The following is a 20,239-nucleotide window of genomic DNA, read 5'->3' as shown; positions in this document are numbered from 1 at the left end:
TACATTTAATGCACTCAATTAAGTATATTAACCGGGTTGTGTTTGGTCGGACTTTCAAAGTGTGATTCCATCCTTTGGTTTCAGTATGATATTTGGTTATAGTTTTTAAAAATTGAATCCACACCCACTTTTCAAAACATGTCTACTTGGTCATCTTCCCAGACGTCTCCTCAAACGTCCGGTTGACCGAGATAGTGTTCGGGATTTTTTTATTTTTTTAATTTTTTTTTCACGTGTTATTTTTATATTTTAAATAAAAAAATATTTTTGAAATTTTTTATTAGCTTTGAATAGAATTTTGGATTGTGTGTTTGGTTATGAGTTGTAAATTTTTGAATCAAATATCATATGTCACATCACTCAATTCAAAATTCATTACCAAATAAATTTTTCACACTCAAATTATAATTTCAAAACTTACAAACTCAAAATATAACTCTATTTTCAGATTATAATTTTAAAACTCTACCAAATGTAACCCAGAATTTTCATGTACTACTATGCTTTGATATTAGATGAAATGTATTTTGAAAATAAATAAAAAATGTCAAAATTGATAAAAAAAGAAAAAAAAAATTGTCATGTTCTTATTTCTTCTTCTTCTTCTTCTTCTTAGGCCCCCAAAACACTTAAAGAATAATTTTAGTATATTTTGACAAAAATATTATATTTTAACTTTGTTTTTATCTTCAAATATTTTCCTAGTCAATGCCATGGGGACATTCTACCATTTTCTTGAGTTACCTTATTTTAGGTCATATCATGGATGTCCAATTAAATGACATCATTTAATTATTTATAATTAAAGGATAAAATGCAAGTAAAATTACAATCATATTTTATTTTAATAATTTAGTAACATTACAACAATATTTTATTAGTCAATGCCATGAGGACATTCTACCATTTTCTTGAGTTACCTTATTTTAGGTAAAATCATGAATGTCTAATTAAATGACATCGTTTAATTATTTGTAATTAAGGGATAAGATGCAAGTAAGATTACAATAATCTTTTATTTTAATAATTTAGTAAGATTACAGCAAATTACAATAATTCCTTATTCTAATAATCTAGGAAGATAACAGTAATTCCTTATTACAATATTACAATAGGGTTACAACAATCCCTTATTACAAAAGATTACAACAAACTCATATCAGAACAAGGTTATAGTAATTCTTTATTACAACAAGATTACAGAAATATTACAACATTTTTTTATTGGAAGATTCCAATAATTATTAATTATCATAATATAGTAAAATTACAACAATTCTTTATTATAATAATCTAGTAAGATTACAGTACAACAAGATTAAAACAAACTCTTACAACAATCTCTTATTCTAATAATCTAATAAGATTATATCAATCCCTTATCAACAACCATATTAAACCGTATCAACTTCAAATGTGCCATTTATTTAGTGTCGTCTTATCAATAAGTACTCCTTTTTAAAAAGGTTTTTCTAAAAATTGTGTATTGAAAAAATTACAATCGTAATCCTGTAATTTATTTTGTGTCAAATTAGTTGTTATAGTTATGATTGCACCAGTTTTATCTTTAAAATTTGTCATACTATTTTAGTTTAGTCCAATTGATAATACCCACTTAGAAATTGGACTAAAATAAATGGACAAAAACTAATCTATTCACTTAGTCTAATTGATAACATATTAGACTAAGTGTTGAGTGGGCGGGCTTATCTACCTTAATGAGTTTCTTGTTTGACAATTCACTTGGCCCAAATGGCCGTCATCACCCAGCTTCGCTCTGGGGCCTCTAATCTTAGACCTAGCTGGTTGTTTGAGCCAAGCTGTCTGATCTTTTAATGATGGCCGAAGTCCTTGATAGTTGGGCTAATCCATCATTTTGAGGTCGTGATCCAAGATCCATGATCATAATTACCATTTGGCTAAATTTGCCTTCTTCATTAACCTAGGTTTTCCTTTTATTTTTTCCAAATTTATTTAATTGCACACATGCAATTATAACAAAAATATCCCTTAGAATTGAAATTCTACTTAAAGAAAATAAGTGAATTTTATAGAAAAATTGGAGTTACGGTTATATGATAAATACCAATATTTGAAGGTCACGATAAGTTTTAATGTAGAAAAAAAAATTCATTTAAGGGTCAAATTGAGAAAATCATGAAACTTAAGGGAAACAAAATATAATTTATCGTAAGCAGTTTGTGCCTTAAGTGGTTCAGAAACTATACCAAATACTTTAACACATATTTTTAAAATAAAATAAAAAATTATAAACCCTATAAATTGCATCAAAAACCCCACCCATTGTGTGTAATCATAGTCGGATCATCAATTTTTTAGTGGTAATTTGTTTATTTTCTGGCTATTTTTTTAAATTAATTTTTTATAAACTTTTTACCTTGACAATTAACAATGAGAACTGCACCTAATAGTTGGATCAACTCAACGCTTATTTATTTATTTGTTTATTTATAATGAAGAAGATAAGAATTGAATGCTTCATTAGTTAGCAATGCATTAGTGATTAGTCCATTGAATAAGTTTAGATGCACACATAATAGGCCAGAATGTAAGTCATTTTTTGTCATACATATATGCTCCTACATGTGGGACTTATTCTTTATTTCACAAATCTAATTTATTATGCGAATTTAATTTGTGTTTCTAACACTGTTGTAGTTTATTTCATATCACACTCATTGAGTTAGATATTAATTCCCCCCCCCAAAAAATACTGTACATAAACATTTTTAATTCAATCTCTTTTTATTACCTCTAGAGTTCAATTTAGAGATTGAATTTGAAAAATGAAAGCAAAATGTACTAAGTCACAGTTTGGTCAATATCAACTTTTTTTAGTGGTAATTTGTTCTTTGTTTGTTTTGAAAAATACTATATAAATAAATTTTATTTATAAATATTTTTAATATAAATTTATGTGTCAATTTTTAAATTAAAAAGTAGGAAAAAAATTACTTTTGAATTAAAAATGGGAACAAATACAAATACCTGTTCATTATTAAATTAAAAAATAGAGGCTGATATATGCGTGCATTATATGTGCACTATTTGCGCTTTTGGTCTATTTGTTGTACATTAATTGTGCATTATGTGTAAACTTTTAAATCTTTTGTATTCTTGTCTTCTTTTTTCTTTGATCTCTTCTCTTCTTTTTTTTCTCTCACTTTTTACTTTCTTAACAGATGAAGATGATAAGATTAAGCATTAAATTCACCTAGTCACTAATAATTCATGAGAGAGAGACACTACAAAAAATTCACTTTTTTGCGACGGTAAAATACCGTCGCCAATACCAAAGAAGCCGTCTCAAATGCTTTTTTGCGACGGTAAATAGCTTTTAGCGACGGTACTGGGGGGTCGCAAAAAAAGGGGTAGCTAAAGGTCTTTAGCGACGGTAAACGCCGTCGCAAAAGTATTGGCGACGGCAAAAATACCTTTTAGCGACGGCAAAATACTGTCGCAATTAATGTGTAAAAATCTGAAGTTTTTGAGACGGCACTAAATACCGTCGCTAATATGGTTATTTACGACGGGAAAATACCGTCGCAAAAGGGTTTATTTGAGACGGTAAAAATACCGTCGCTAAAAATGGTTATTTGCGACGGTTTTAATACCGTCGTTAATACTGTTATTTGCGACAAAAAAGTGTGCCGTCTCTAAAAATATTATTTGCGACGGTAAAAGTACCGTCGCTAAAGGCCTTTTTGTTCATATTGCCAAAATCATTGGCGACGGTTACGCTACCGTCGCAAAAAACCTGGTTCTAACAAAAAATGCAGTTTTAAAATTATTAAAAATATGCAAATTACCTGTATTAAATAAAAATAACTAAAAAAAATCGATAACTATATAATAATATAAAAATTCCTGTATATAAATAAAATTTCATCCATAATTAAAGTACTCTTCCATTCATAACAACACATCATCAAAATTATCCAACCACATAATTTTGCATAATCCATACATAATGTTGTTCACAAATCTAAATAATGTAAATCAAAAATAAAAGTTTTCTTCATAAACAAAAGTCCGTCGCAATCTTCATACGGTTGCATTCCACAAGAAGCAAACTGCTACTCAGGAAATATCTGAAAATAAAAAATAAAAATAATTAGTGACAATATAATTATGTATTAATATTTTAATTACAAAAAAACATAAAAAAATTAATTACTATATAATTACAAAGATAGTTAAGTAAATAATTTTGGCTAGATAGAAATCCGACCCTAACTCCCAAACCAGAAACCCCATTCGAGTCTCGTCTTCTCCCACAAGTCTCTTGTGCCTAGGCGATCATGTGTGCCAAGTTTCGTGCTAAACCGACCCCTTTTGGTGATTTTGGAGCGTCAACACCTCGAATTCAAGTTTCTTAAGGAACTAGTTTGCCTAGACCGAAATACGGCTCTAACTCCCAAACCGGGAAACCGATTAGAGTCCCATCTTCTCCCACAAGTCTCTCGTGCCTAGGCGGTCGTGTGTGGCAAGTTCCGTGCCAATCCGACCCCGTTTGGTGATTTTAGTTTCCTAAGGAATTAGTTTGCCTAGAGTGAAATCCGTCTCTAATTCCTAATCCGGGAACCCGATTGGAGTCCCGTCTTCACCCACAAGTCTCTCGTGCCTAGGCGGTCGTGTGTGCCAAGTTTCGTGCCAATCCGACCCCATTTGGTGATTTTGAGGTGTCAACACCTCGAATTTAAGTTTTTTAAAGAACTAGTTTGCCTAAACCAAAATATGGCTCTAATTCCTAATCCGGGAACCCAATTGGAGTCCCGTCTTCTCCCACAAGTCTCTCCTGGCTAGGCGGTCGTGTGTGCCAAGTTTCGTGCCAATCCGACTCCATTTGGTGATTTTGGAGTGTCAACACCTCGAATTTAAGTTTCTTAAAGAACTAGTTTGCCTAAACCGAAATATGGCTCTAACTCCCAAACCGGGAAACCGATTGGAGTCTCGTCTTCTCCCACAAGTCTCTCGTGCCTAGGTGGTCGTGTGTGCCAAGTTTTGTGCCAATCCGACCCCATTTGGTGATTTTGGGGTGTCAACACCTCGAATTTAAGTTTCTTAAAGAACTAATTTGCCTAAACCGAAATATGGCTCTAATTCCTAATCCGGGAACCCAATTGGAGTCCCGTCTTCTCCCACAAGTCTCTCGTGGCTAGGCGGTCATGTGTGCTAAGTTTCGTGCCAATCCGACCCTATTTGGTGATTTTGGGGTGTCAACACCTTGAATTTAAGTTTCTTAAGGAACTAGTTTGTCTAAACTGAAATATGGCTCTAACTCCCAAACCGGGAAACCGATTGGAGTCCCGTCTTCTCCCACAAGTCTCTCGTGGCTAGGCAGTCGTGTGTGCCAAGTTTCGTGCCAATCCAACCCCATTTGGTGATTTTGGGGTGTTAACACCTCGAATTTAAATTTCTTAAGGAGCTAGTTTGCCTAAACCGAAATATGGCTCTAACTCCCAAACCGGGAACCCGATTCGAGTCCCGTCTTCTCCCACGAGTCTCTTTTGCCTAGGCGGTCGTGTGTGCCAAGTTCCGTGCTAAACCGACCCCTTTTGGTGATTTTGGACGTTAACACCTCGAATTCTAGTTTCTTAAAGAACTAGTTTGCCTAGAGTGAAATTCGTCTCTAACTCTCAAACCGGAAACCCGATTGGAGTTCCGTCTTCTCCCTCAAGTCTCTCGTGCCTAGGCGGTCGTGTGTGCCAAGTTCCGTGCTAAACCGACCCCTTTTGGTGATTTTGGGACGTTAACACCTCGAATTTAAGTTTCTTAAAGAACTAGTTTGCCTAAACCGAAATATGGCTCTAACTCCCAAACCGAGAACCCGATTCGAGTCCCATCTTCTCCCACAAGTCTCTTGTGCCTAGGCGGTCGTGTGTGCCAAGTTCCGTGCTAAACCGACCCCTTTTGGTGATTTTGGGACGTTAACACCTCGAATTCTAGTTTCTTAAAGAACTAGTTTGCCTAGAGTGAAATCCGTCTCTAATTCCTAATCCGGGAACCCGATTGGAGTCCCGTCTTCACCCACAAGTCTCTCGTGCCTAGGCGGTCGTGTGTGCCAAGTTTCGTGCCAATTCGACCCTATTTGGTGATTTTGGGGTGTCAACACCTCGAATTTAAGTTTCTTAAAGAACTAGTTTGCCTAAACGGAAATATGGCTCTAATTCCTAATCTAGGAACCCAATTGGAGTCCCGTCTTCTCCCACAAGTCTCTCGTGGCTAGGCGGTTGTGTGTGCCAAGTTTCGTGCCAATCCGACCCCATTTGGTGATTTTGGGGTGTCAACACCTCAAATTTAAGTTTCTTAAAGAACTAGTTTGCCTAAACCGAAATATGGCTCTAACTCCCAAACTGGGAAACCGATTGGAGTCCCGTCTTCTCCCACAAGTCTCTCCTGCCTAGGTGGTCCTGTGTGCCAAGTTTCGTGCCAATCCGACCCCATTTGGTGATTTGGGGTGTCAACACCTCGAATTTAAGTTTCTTAAAGAACTAGTTTGCCTAAACCGAAATATGGCTCTAATTCCTAATCCGGGAACCCAATTGGAGTCCCGTCTTCTCCCACAAGTCTCTCGTGGCTAGGCGGTCGTGTGTGCCAAGTTTCGTGCTAATCCGACCCCATTTGGTGATTTTGGGGTGTCAACACCTCGAATTTAAGTTTCTTAAGGAACTAGTTTGTCTAAACCGAAATATGGCTCTAACTCCCAAACCGGGAAACCGATTGGAGTCCCGTCTTCTCCCACAAGTCTCTCGTGGCTAGGCAGTCGTGTGTGCCAAGTTTCGTGCCAATCCGACCCCATTTGGTGATTTTGGGGTGTCAACACCTCGAATTTAAGTTTCTTAAGGAACTAGTTTGCCGAAACCGAAATATGGCTCTAACTCCCAAACCGGGAACCCGATTCGAGTCCCGTCTTCTCCCACAAGTCTCTTTTGCCTAGGCGGTCGTGTGTGCCAAGTTCCGTGCTAAACCGACCCCTTTTGGTGATTTTGGGACGTTAACAACTCGAATTCTAGTTTTTTAAAGAACTAGTTTGCCTAGAGTGAAATTCGTCTCTAACTCCCAAACCGGAAACCCGATTGGAATTCCGTCTTCTCCCTCAAGTCTCTCGTGCCTAGGCGGTCGTGTGTGCCAAGTTCCATGCTAAACCGACCCCTTTTGGTGATTTTGGAATGTTAACACCTCGAATTTAAGTTTCTGAAAGCACTAGTTTGCCTAATCCGAAATATGGCTCTAACTCCCAAACCGGGAACCCGATTCGAGTCCCGTCTTCTCCCACAAGTCTCTTGTGCCTAGGCGGTCGTGTGTACCAAGTTCCGTGCTAAACCGACCCCTTTTGGTGATTTTGGGACGTTAACACCTCGAATTCTAGTTTCTTAAAGAACTAGTTTGCCTAGAGTGAAATCCGTCTCTAATTCCTAATCCGGGAACCCGATTGGAGTCTCGTCTTCACCCACAAGTCTCTCGTGGCTAGGCGGTCGTGTGTGCCAAGTTTCGTGCCAATCCGACCCCTTTTGGTGATTTTGGGGTGTCAACACCTCGAATTTAAGTTTCTTAAAGAACTAGTTTGCCTATACCGAAATATGGCTCTAATTGCTAATCCGGGAACCCAATTGGAGTCCCGTCTTCTTCCACAAGTCTCTCGTGGCTAGGCGGTCGTGTGTGCCAAGTTTCGTGCCAATCTGACCCCATTTGGTGATTTTGGGGTGTAAACACCTCAAATTTAAGTTTCTTAAAGAACTAGTTTGCCTGAACCGAAATATGGCTCTAACTCCCAAACCGGGAAACCGATTGGAGTCCCGTCTTCTCCCACAAGTCTCTCGTGCCTAGGTGGCCGTGTGTGCCAAGTTTCGTGCCAATCCGACCCCATTTGGTGATTTTGGGGTGTCAACACCTCGAATTTAAGTTTCTTAAAGAACTAGTTTGCCTAAATCGAAATATGGCTCTAATTCCTAATCCGGGAACCCAATTGGAGTCCCGTCTTCTCCCACAACTCTCTCGTGTCTAGGCGGTCGTGTGTGCCAAGTTTCGTGCCAATCTGACCCCATTTGGTGATTTTGGGGTGTCAACGCCTCGAATTTAAGTTTCTTAAGGAACTAGTTTGTCTAAACCAAAATATGGCTCTAACTCCCAAACCGGGAAACCGATTGGAATCCCATCTTCTCCCACAAGTCTCTCGTGGCTAGGCAGTCGTGTGTGCCAAGTTTCGTGCCAATCCGACCCCATTTGGTGATTTTGGGGTGTCAACACCTCGAATTTAAGTTTCTTAAGGAACTAGTTTGTCTAAACCGAAATATGGCTCTAACTCCCAAACCGGGAACCCGATTCGAGTCCCGTCTTCTCCCACAAGTCTCTTGTGCCTAGGCGGTCATGTGTGCCAACTTCCGTGCTAAACTGACCCCTTTTGATGATTTTGGGACGTTAACACCTCGAATTCTAGTTTCTTAAAGAACTAGTTTGCCTAGAGTGAAATTCGTCTCTAACTCCCAAACCGGAAACCTGATTGGAGTTCCGTCTTCTCCCTCAAGTCTCTCGTGCCTGGGCGGTCGTGTGTGCCAAGTTTCGTGCTAAACCGAACCCTTTTGGTGATTTTGGGACGTTAACACCTCGAATTTAAGTTTCTTAAGGAACTAGTTTGCCTAAACCGAAATATGGCTCTAACTCCCAAACTGGGAACCCGATTCGAGCCCCGTCTTCTCCCACAAGTCTCTTGTGCCTAGGCGGTCGTGTGTGCCAAGTTCCGTGCTAAACCGACCCCTTTTGGTGATTTTGGGACGTTAACACCTCGAATTCTAGTTTCTTAAAGAACTAGTTTGCCTAGAGTGAAATTCGTCTCTAACTCCCAAACCGGAGACCCGATTGGAGTTCCGTTTTCTCCCTCAAGTCTCTCATGCCTAGGCGGTCGTGTGTGCCAAGTTCCGTGCTAAACCGACCCCTTTTGGTGATTTTGGGACGTTAACACTTCGAATTCATTTTAGCTTAGAATGTAAAGTTACATTTTATACCTGATCTTCTGGTGGTGGTGTATATGGATTCTCGTCTTCTGCAGATTCCCTAAATGCCTGGTGGCCACTCGATGCATCAGGAGCCTATGATAGTCAACGCATAATGTGTTAATCTTTTATACATAATGTTGTGTGACAATTTAACTATCAAACAATTTAATTTATATCGAACCTGTCTGTTAGGATCCACACTTGCCCCCTGTGACACAAAGGCCATCATCTCAGCTCTCAGCTGCTGTAAATGTGTAGAGAACTCTGCTCTCATCTCCTTCCTCAGCTCCTCCCTCAACTCATCCCTTAGCTCCGCACGAACCTACTAGGTGATCTGAACAATAGTCGATGGCTGGGGTGCTGACTGTGATAGCCCTGCACCATCTTTATACACTGCTCTCCGAGGCACAGTTCTCCCGTATGTGCGACAATATCCATGATTGTCATGACCTATCAACTCATGGAAAATGGCATTCCTAGCCTCCAAAGTCCGACAATCCTCAGGTAGCATAGAGAGTTGGCCATTAAACTCATCCTGTATTGAATAAGAGATACAAGTATATGCCAAATTAAGATAGTTAACACAAAAAATAAAAAATAAACTTTAAATACAATCAAAGGTCTTTGGAAACTACCAAGGTCTGGATAACCTCTGGGTCATCTGCTCTACGTGTCATAAGCCAAACATTCATCTTATCAGTAGACTCCCCCTTATTGGTCATCTACATTTTTTTAGAAATATGAAAATTAGAATCCCAATAATTTGTAAATATACAATGTTTATTTGTATACAAAAATAAAACAGTAAAATATAAACCTCGTGCCGTATCTGAGCAAAAGTAGTACGCCCTGTGGTATGAGCTATGCCGTGAGCTCGCCGATTTTTAGCGTTCCTAGTTGCAATTTTCTATAATAGGTTCAACAAATGTAAGTATATAAATATGATTTGTATGTTTACATATTATACATATAACTTATTTGTATACCTCAGCATCGGAAGTACGCCAATTCTCCACAAGTTCTTCCCACTGGCTTGGCACAATGTGCAAAGGAACATCATCCTTCAAATTAGGATCTTCACTTCTAGGCTTGAAATATTTACACTTAATCTTATTCTTGTGATCCTTCCATATGCTGTTACAGTTTTTCATGCAGATTGGCTTGTACTCCTCTGGACATATATTCAAATTGTCCTATAAAACACAATTTTGGAATTTAAATTTTTGGACAAAAATATACTTTTACCTTCACATCCTTCCAGATAGCATCAAGAATATTATCAGGCACAGTGTTCCAGTCAAGAAAAGTAAGAGGAACAATGTTACCATTTCGCACAATAATGCCAAGTTGTGTAGTTAACTTAGACACGTTATCCCCTATTGGACAGTAATTTTCATCAAATTGTATGTCCAATTTGGTACCGGTACCCCACTCCCTAATGCCCTTGGCACATCCTCTACCACGCCTACTCGAGGTTGCTGAAGAACTAACATGACCTGTGAGATACAATAAGAATAAGCAATATGCAATGATAATAAACAAATGCAAATTTAAATAATGTCAATACAAATCAATTTCTTATACCTGAGTGAGGCTGTGAAGAAGTCGAAGGATCTGAAAAATACAATGAAAATAAACAAGTTATATGTAATGAGAACAAATAAATATATATTTAAATAATTTTCATACAAATCAAAGCAAATTTATATACCTGCGGATGGCTCATAAGCCGATGACTCTAGTCGGGATGATAGCTGCTGCGGTGCCACTGATGGTGGACGCACCGATGGTAAGCCTAGAGGCTGAGTAGCTGATAGCTGGTGTGGTGCCACTGATGGGGGTCGATGCGGTGGCACTAATGGCCCCTCTGATGGTGCTCGCTGTGATAGCTGAGTAAATGATAGCTGCTGTGGTGCCACTAATGGTGGTCGATGCGGTGGCACTAATGGTGCTCGCTGTGATGCCTCCTCTAATGGTGGCACTAATGGCCCTTCTGATGGTGGTCGATGTGATGCCTTCTCTGATGGTGGTGCCGCTGATGTCCTCTTACGTACCACGTCGAACATCATGCGCCGGGGATGATCAGGTTTCCTCTTCCTTCCCATAATAATCTGTAAGCAATATAACATTGATTAGAAACATAGATAATGGTTTGTCATCAACTATAATATGACATTAATTGAACTAATACAATTCCAAATACAAAGTAAATTAAGAAACTAATGATTAACTACAACCTTGGCCTTAAGTGAATTACTAATGTTGATTAAATATCAACCTATTTGAACATCAACTGTTTCCCCTTCTGTGGTTTCCCTCACCCAACCAACTTCTTCATCACGAAGCATTATATTTTCTTCTAATTTTTGGCTCATATATGGCTCAATTTGTGGATCAGTCGAACTCATATCAAATAAACCTCTTTGAGACATCTTCACCGCCACTTGCTAGTCTGGTTGTAACGGGTCTGCAACATACCAAACTTGCTCTGCTTGGGATGCCAAGATGAAAGGTTCATTAGTAATTCTATCATCTCGATACAACAAATGATTGAAGTTGACTAACGTGAAATTAAAGACATCTTGTATCTTCCCGTGAATGTTGTCAATCCAATCACACTTAAACAACACATGCTTCTTCTCATTGGAATACCGAATCTCAACAATAGCTGTCAATTGTCCATAAGTACACAGACCCCATACGAGGATTCTTGTCTTTCCGACTAGCATAACTTATAGTATCTGCCTTCAAAGCTACACCACAATTTTGTGTGGCTCGACGGTCATCCATGGCCTTTACTCGATACCGAAACCCATTCATTATATACCCGTTGAACCTCCTTGCCAGGTTATGAGGACCATTTGCCAATACAGTAATCTCTTCAGAAAATGTGACATCACTAGTCCTTCGCAAAGTTTGAACCTATTTTAAATAATAAAAATTGTAAAATTTAAAATATAGTTCGACTTAGGTAAATAGAATCTGTAGATTTAAATACATACATGTTCCTTGAACCAAATGTGAAAAGTTTCAAAATGTTCACGCCGAAGCTGATGATCGTCAACACGAGGCATTTTGACCTTAAGTTCTTCAAGGTGTTTGCTGTGTAAATTGAATTTTTATCAAAAAACAAAATTTGGTTCAAAATTCAATGGAACATAATAAAATATTGAGTGAGTGACATAACTTACTTTATGAATGGTTGAACCGCGACTGTATTGAATAAGACATACCGATGAGTTTGTACCCAAGAAGTGTTATCAAAATAAAAGCTTGTGATTTCACCAACAGCACGACCTAGATTATCATTACCACTGTAGTTCCTCGTGGGTCGATTAGATTTAGTTTCCACATCATTGAGATATTGTGCACAAAAATTCATGCATTCTTCCATAAGATATCCTTTAGCAATTGAACCTTCTGGACGAGCTCTATTACGCACATGTTGCTTCAAAGTAAGAAGATATCTCTCAATTGGATACATCCATCGAAACTGAATCGCTCCACCCAATAATGCTTTGTCAACTAGATGTATAGGCAAGTGCTCCATTATATCAAAAAAAGTAGGAGGAAATATTTTCTCTAGATGACAAAGTGTTACGGCGATACGATCTTAAATATATTGCAAATCTGTCGCACGATTGACTTTGGAACACAATTGTCTAAAGAAATTGCTCAATTCAATCAAAGGTTCAATTACATTCTTCGGTAACGATCTTCGAATGGCCAATGGAATTAGTTGTTGCATCAGAATATGACTATCGTGGCTCTTAAGACCCCTAATACTTCTATCATGTAAGCGCACACGACACGATATATTGGATGAATACCCGTCAGAAACTCTAACTTCCTTCAATACTTTCAAGAACAAATCTTTCTCATCCTTGGTCATCGTGAATTGTGCCGGTGGTAAATAAGCTTTATTCGACCCTCTTAATTGCAAATGTAGGGGTTTTCTAATATTCATTTCTTGTAAATCACGCCGAGCATTAACACCATCCTTCGATTTTCCTGCAACCCTTAATATTGTCCACAACACATTATCACAAACATTCTTCTCTATATGCATCACATCAAGGTTGTGTCTAATTAGATTGTGCTCCCAATATGGCAGTTCATAGAAGATACTCTTTTTCTTCCAGCTATGGGTGCGATGTCCAACTTTCTCTTTCTCTACTTGTCTCCTATGCCTCTCCTTAAGGTCATCCCTCTTGTATTGGGTTAAAATACCCTCAGATTCTAATTGTAGCAGCATCTCAGTTCTAGACAACAATTTTGGTTTGAATCTGACTTCCCGACTACCATCAAATGATACTTTATCCTTTCGGAATTTATGGCCATTAGGTAAAAATCTGCGATGACCCAAGTATGATTGTTTCCTACTATGCTTCAACCAACACGATGTAGTTTCTCTATTGCAACAAGGACATGCATATTCGCCTTTAGTACTCCATTCTGACAAGTTTGCATATACAGGAAAATCACTAATTGTCCACAGTAACGCTGCATGCATTTGAAACATTTGATTTGTTGATGCATCAAATGTGGAGACACCGTCATTCCATAGTTCTTTCAACTCCTCAATCAACGGTTGCATATACACATCAATCTTGTCACCAGGTCCTTTCGGGCCGTCAATAAGCACAGATAAAATTAGAAATGGTTGTTTCATGCACATCCATGGCGGCAAGTTGTATGGAATGAGTACAACAGGCCAAGTGCTATGAACTATGTTCATCGTCCTGAATGGGTTAAAACCATCAGATGCTAAGCCAAGCCTTACACTTCGGCAATCATTACTAAAGTCAATATTCCGACGATCAAAATCTTTCCATGCAAGGGAGTTTGCAGGATGCCTAAAGACACCGTCATTAGTTCGTTCCTCTGCATGCCATCTCATTAACTTAGCCGTCTTGGATGACATAAACAGCCTCTGCAACCTTGGCTTTAAAGGAAAATACCTCATTTGTTTTGCAGCTATTTGTTTGCCACCATTGTGAGGACCATTTGAACCACCATCACCATTTGATTTCCATCTTGAATTGTTGCATATGACACATTTATCAAGATTTGCGTCCTCGTTTCGAAACAACATGCAACTGTTGGGACATGCATCCCATGTCTCATATGTGAAGCCCAAATTTGTTGTGACCTTTTAAGCTTTATAATATGAGTCCGGGAGTTTCACACCCAATGGGAACGCCTCATTCAATAACTCAAGCAACATGTCAACAGACTTGTCTGTCCACTGATTAAGCACTTTCAAATGTAGAAGCCGAACAATGAATGACAAAGAAGTGAACTTCTGACAACTGGGATACAATTCACTTTGTGCATCTTGAAGAAGTTTGAAATAGTTTGCAGTCTCTGCATTTGGACCGAGCTGGGGTTCAGATACATGGGGATCAGTGCTCTGTGCTTCATTACCGTCAACACTTGTACCGACATGTGGATTTCCCACAACCCCTTGTATCATTCCAACCGTATCGTCGCCAATGTCTAAATTAGCCAATGTTTCATTCCCTCGATTAGCATGCAGAGATACGTAAGATTCCCCATGATTAATCCAATGTTTGTACTTTTTAAAAAAACCATTCAAAATCAGATGCTTCCGTATACCCTCTCGCACAAGATGGTATCGATTCTCACATTTTCTACACGGACAACTAATCATCGAACCTTCAACCCTATTGGTGTAAGCAAACACAAGGAATTGATCAATCCCATTAATGTATTCCCTCGACATCCTATTTGGCAAATCAATCCAACTCTTATCCATCATCTGTACTTCCCTTATATGTGTTTCCCACTATTAATTTGGTTCAGGCAAACTTACTGGGAGATATACATCTCACATACAAAACAAATATGCCCTAGAAAAAAATATAATTACAACAAATGTAAGAGTCATAATGAGATGTAAGGGTAAAAATATAATTACAAGACATAATATCACATATTAATTATCGTAAGAGAAGAGGGGATTGGTGGGCTTCAAATCCCGATTAGTGAGGAAACAACCAAGGGCATGCGCTATTGGGCCAAATGCTATCCTCATTGGGGGCTTGTTGCCAGAGTTATTACAGGTATCCCCCAATACTTGGTTCAAAAAAATCCAAGCATCATTTTAGTAAGATGAAGGATCTTAACTTCTCCCCCTTTGATCTTTACCAAACATAAAAAGAGTATATATATATAGGGGGAGGGAAGGGGATAAAAGATTATATTCCTTCGACTAGCAAGGATTCCCTCGATGGCTCATTGGGTGGCTTATACTTTCCTCAAGGACCAACTTCCTCTTGATTGGGTTTCTGTCCCCCCACAACAATTTTGGTTGGTAGTTGTTAGCTTTTGTTTTGACTTTGGTTGTAATTTCTCTGTTAAAAAAACAAAAAAGAAAAAAGAGGAAACTCGTGTTGTTCAAACCTAAGGAATTTCGAGATTCCCATGTCGATTTGTTTCAGTTTCCACCAAGGCTGAATTGAAAAGGATATTAGTTCCATGCATTAATAATATCCAACATTAAAATGTCCTATAATATATCATTTATAATTGAGCCATAGAATACATTGACAAAAATAGAAGTAATTGATATGCTTACTATTTGCATGCATAATGCTCCAGAACAAAATCATTCCAGCCACCAACATTTTTTGCAAAATCATTTACAAGCATGTCAACCATATATCATTCTCTATTGGCATTTGGCACAATCTTTTCAATCATATTGTAAACATAGCCTTTCTATAGCACTCAGGAATCAAGAAATCATGAGACGTGGGCAGAATATTGTCACAATATAGTCATTAAGTACAAATCAGTCACCAATTATTCAATTTCTGATTTTCAAAATAAAACCAGAGAAAAACAAATAACAGTAAATTTTGACAAATTAAAGCAAACAAATGATGTACCACAAAACAAGTTTGGAAATATAAGACCATCAGCTTTATTAAACCAACTGAAATTAAAAGGTCAGCAAAAAAAAAAAAAAACTAAAAAGTCAAATTAAATACATTTGAAAAATTTGAGATTGATTGAGAACTATAGACGGGATATAAATCGAGAAGGTGGTGTCATCAAAATATTCAAGCTTGAATATCTTAGGAACTTGAGATGCAAGTAAAAATGAGAAGATCATCTCATAAATAATGAGAGTTACGAAGTCCAACTTTCTGGGACATTCTAAGAAAACTATAACAAAAACTAAAATCAAGTGAACAAGACCAAAAACCCCAAAAGGTACTGAATAGATACATAAGGAACAATAAAACTTGAAAGTGTAAAAATTTGCCAAATCTAACAAAGAAAATGAAGAAAGAAAATTTAAGAATGAAAGGAAAGAAAAATAAAAACAAAAGGGATAAACAAAGGAAACATATAGAAGATACATTGACTCTGGAAAAATTGAAAATCACCTTCCCATGTACAAACACATTGTCAAGGCCGTAGGTCCAATATTACGCCAGAAATGTAAATGTATAAAAATAACAAAGAAAAAATCTTTACCGTCGCTGCCTGTCACTTCGGCGAAGGCCGTCGTTCACCCTCGTTCTTGTCTCGTCACTCGTCGTTCACAGTCGTTCGTCACTCGTCGTTCACAGTCGCTGCCTGTCACTCCGGCGAAGGCCGTCGTTCACCCTCGTCAATCTGCGAATGCCGTCGTTCACCCTTCTTCACCACGGCACTGAACGATTTTCATCTCAGGATTTTGGGGATTCTGGGATTCGGATTTTGGGGGTTTTGGTTTGGAGAGTTTAGGGATTTTGATTTGGGGGTTTTGGTTGGGTGAGTTTAGGGATTGGGATTTTGGGGATTTTAGGATGACCGCGAATGGGAGAAATCCCCGCGAATGTGTGATTTTTTTTTTTGCGACGGAATATATACTACTATCGCAAATGATACTTGATTAACAAATTAAAACGACGTCGTTTTACAAAAAAAATTTTTGCGACGGGATTATACCGTCATAAATGGTCCACCATTTGCGACCGCAACTCTTTACCGTCGCTAAAAAATACTTTTTACGACGGTATACGTGCATCGCAAATGCTCCTGCATTTTCGGTGAAATGTATTAGCGACGGAGACAAACCCCGTCGCAAAACCACTTTTTGGCGACGGCAACTACACTGCGTCGCAAAAACTCTTTTTTTGCGACGGCAGGTTCCCCGTCGCAAAAGCCTCCGTGTTATATAACAGATTTTCTTGTAGTGAGAGCAAGAGAGAGTAAACAGACTTAACACATTACATTCACAACTGCAGCAAATCAACAAGGTTGTTTCATCAAAAGTTACCAACAAGACCTTTAACAAACAGACCCAGAAAACCCACAAAAGAAAACTAGATAAAAACATAAAAAAGAAAAAAGAAAAAAAACATATTAGGTACTCAGAAAAAATATATTAAAAAATTATTTAGTCAAATTTTAAATATTTTTTAAAATAATTTTTTTAGATATGTAACATTTCAGAAAATGAAAAAACACACAAGCAAGACAACAGAAAACCCTAACAGACTCTTTAATTTATTTAGCTCAAACTTCAAACCACCATGGATGAATTCTCCGATGAGATCAGACAATGGATCTGCCACTGTCATCACTCGACGAGGATTCTTCAGATTCCAAGTACTTGTTTTTGTTGTTTTTCATCCAAACCTTGAAACTCCGACGAGTGACTTCGATCGCCTCACAGAATTCTCCAAGATCATCCTCATTGTGTCCCTCAAGGCTCCACCCCAACTCCACTGCCGCGTACTTTACCATCTCCACAATTTGCACATCCAAAAACCTCGCCCTTCCCCTCTTCTTTTCCGGCGGCTCTTGTTCCACCTTCCCGTCACCGAGGTTTTCCTCATTTGAAGTCGCTGGTGGTGGTGGTGGTGGTGGAGCTTGGTGACGACAAGGTAGAAGCAATGTGCATTGAGTGGAGGACTCCGACAACCATGGGGTCAAGTTGGACCAGCACTTCCTCAACACGGTGCAAGCTCCGATGGCAACCACAGGCAGCACGGTAGAAAGTCACCGGACGATGAGATTCTCCACGGCGGCATTGAGAAAGTGATTGCAGCCGTCAGTAGCGTTGTTCCTTTGGCATTCACGGTAGCGAACAATAGTAGCACAATGGATACCACGGTGGCCATTGTTGCTTGCCATAGAGAGAGAGAGAGAGAGAGAGAGAGAGAGAGAGGGGGGCGGGAGAGGAAAAGTGAAAGTAAATGTTATAATGTCGTAGGTTGAATTTATAGAAGGAACATGTTTGAAATCCTCAAAAACTATTCACAATGATGATGTGGTAGGATATGTATCAATTTTTGATTTATTATACATTTAACAATAGTGACTCAACTTTCATGTCACATCATTATGGATGAATTTATAAGTATAAATGTGTGGGTCTTAAATTTTTTTTGGTTACATCGGAAAGAAAGAAGGAAGCAGAGGGAAGGCTAGGCCCTTTCCCTTGAAATTCCTAACAGGTCTGCCAACAGATAGCTCCGCAACTCAGCTGGTGGTTCATTCACCACCAGCATTTCCCCTGATTGATCTGCACCTAGCTTGGCTAAGGCGTCCACACACAGGTTCCCTTGTTTCCAGATATGCTGGATGGTGCACTCGCAGCCATTGAAGAGTATCTTGGCATCTTCCATCAAATTTTTGAAAAGGCAGTTGCTGGCAATTGGATCCTTCATCAGCTGCACCACCTGGGCTGCATCCGTTTCGATTAGCACGTTATTGATGCCTTTTTGAAGAAGAACAGTCAGTCCTTTATATAATGCCCAAAGCTCAGCTTCGAGATTGGTTCCCATCTGCATTTTCCCATAGAAGCCACACACCCAAGCTCCTCGCTCATCTCTAAGCAGTCCACCAAATCCTCTTTCTCCTCCAACTCGCCTACAGCCATCAATATTCATCTTGATTTGCCCTGCAATTGGTAATACCCACTGAATCAGTCTATAGGCTTTCCTAGGCAGAATGATTAAATTAAGAAAAGCTTGGTTGATCTCGCTAGAGTACTCAAAAATGAATTTGAGGCTCTCTTGGGTATTAGTATTTTTGTTCTCAAACACAACATGGTTTTTATTTTTCCAGATTTTCCAAAGGGCCACTGTGAAGATAGTATACCAAGAGATGTCTCCAGAAAAATGTTTAGTGTTTCTAGAATTACACTTGAGCCAATCAACCCAAGGTTTTCTTGTGAGACTATGTGTGGGTCTTAAATATTATTTTTTTATAGAATAAGAAAGAGACGGGAGAGGGGAAAGGAGGAGTTGTGGAAGTGAGTGACTATTTTAATTTTGTAGGTTGAATTTATGGAATGTGAAAGCGGATGTTTGGGTCAATTTATTTTAACAATGCTATAATGATTGCAATTCTATTTTATATTTGTCTACTATTAAATTAAAAAATTAAGAATAAATATATCTGTTCATTATCTATGCCATTTGTGCACTCTATGTGCAGTATCTGTGCTATATGTATTATCTATGCACTTTTAACTTTTTGTTTTATAATTAAAAATTGAGATATACATATATCTTTTTATTTTACAAATTAAAAAATGAAAACTAATATATATATATATATATATCAATGTTAAAATTTTAATCAATCTTTATTTTTATTTTATTTTTGCCATTTTGTTTAGCAAGTGAAGATGATAAGACTGATAAGACTTTTTAATTGATGATTTACAAGTATAATTGAACAAAATGCATAGTTCAAATCATTTAAATACGACCCTTTGTGAGATCTACAAAACTCAATAGCACGTTCAATCCAGACAAGAGATAACCCAAATCCCATTAATAAATGCAATGAGACCCACTTATATGTATCTTCAAGTGAAAAAATAAAGGAAAAAAAATTATATAACATTTTTTACATTTTAATATACAAATATAGGCATTATAACATTATTAAAAATTTTGACCAACCATATCTCTTTATCATTCTATAAATTCAATTTATGAAATTGATGAGGACAATTTCACAACTTCTCTGTCTTTTCCCCTCTCACTCTCTTGGTAAACAAGGTGTGGATGGGGTAAAATAAATATTAAGGGATAATTTACAAGTATTTGTTCTTATAATCTAGTAAGATTACAACAATTCTTTACCCACAAGGATATTAAATTGTACCAATTTCAAAGGTGCCATTTGTTTAGAGTCATATTTATCATTAAGTATTCATTTGAAAAAAACAATCCTAAAATTCTATG

The 20,239-nt window shown here is 37.9% G+C and overlaps 1 long non-coding RNA gene across 1 annotated transcript; it reads right to left on the bottom strand.

The window, feature by feature from the left end:
* Positions 1 to 3,797: 3,797 nt before the first annotated feature.
* On the bottom strand, positions 3,798 to 9,769 carry LOC145819559 (uncharacterized). Its single transcript, XR_014360315.1, has 4 exons — positions 9,653 to 9,769; positions 9,199 to 9,552; positions 9,027 to 9,110; positions 3,798 to 4,112 (listed from the first exon to the last, which is right to left on the bottom strand). It is a non-coding gene; the product is annotated as an uncharacterized LOC145819559 (long non-coding RNA).
* Positions 9,770 to 20,239: the final 10,470 nt, after the last annotated feature.

Source organism: Camellia sinensis, chromosome 2 (genome assembly GCF_055761805.1).
Source record: "Camellia sinensis isolate YWXY chromosome 2, ASM5576180v1, whole genome shotgun sequence".
Taxonomy (NCBI): domain Eukaryota; kingdom Viridiplantae; phylum Streptophyta; class Magnoliopsida; order Ericales; family Theaceae; genus Camellia; species Camellia sinensis.
The sequence above is the reverse complement of the archived record's forward strand: the minus strand, read 5'-3'. Positions and strand labels throughout refer to the sequence as shown.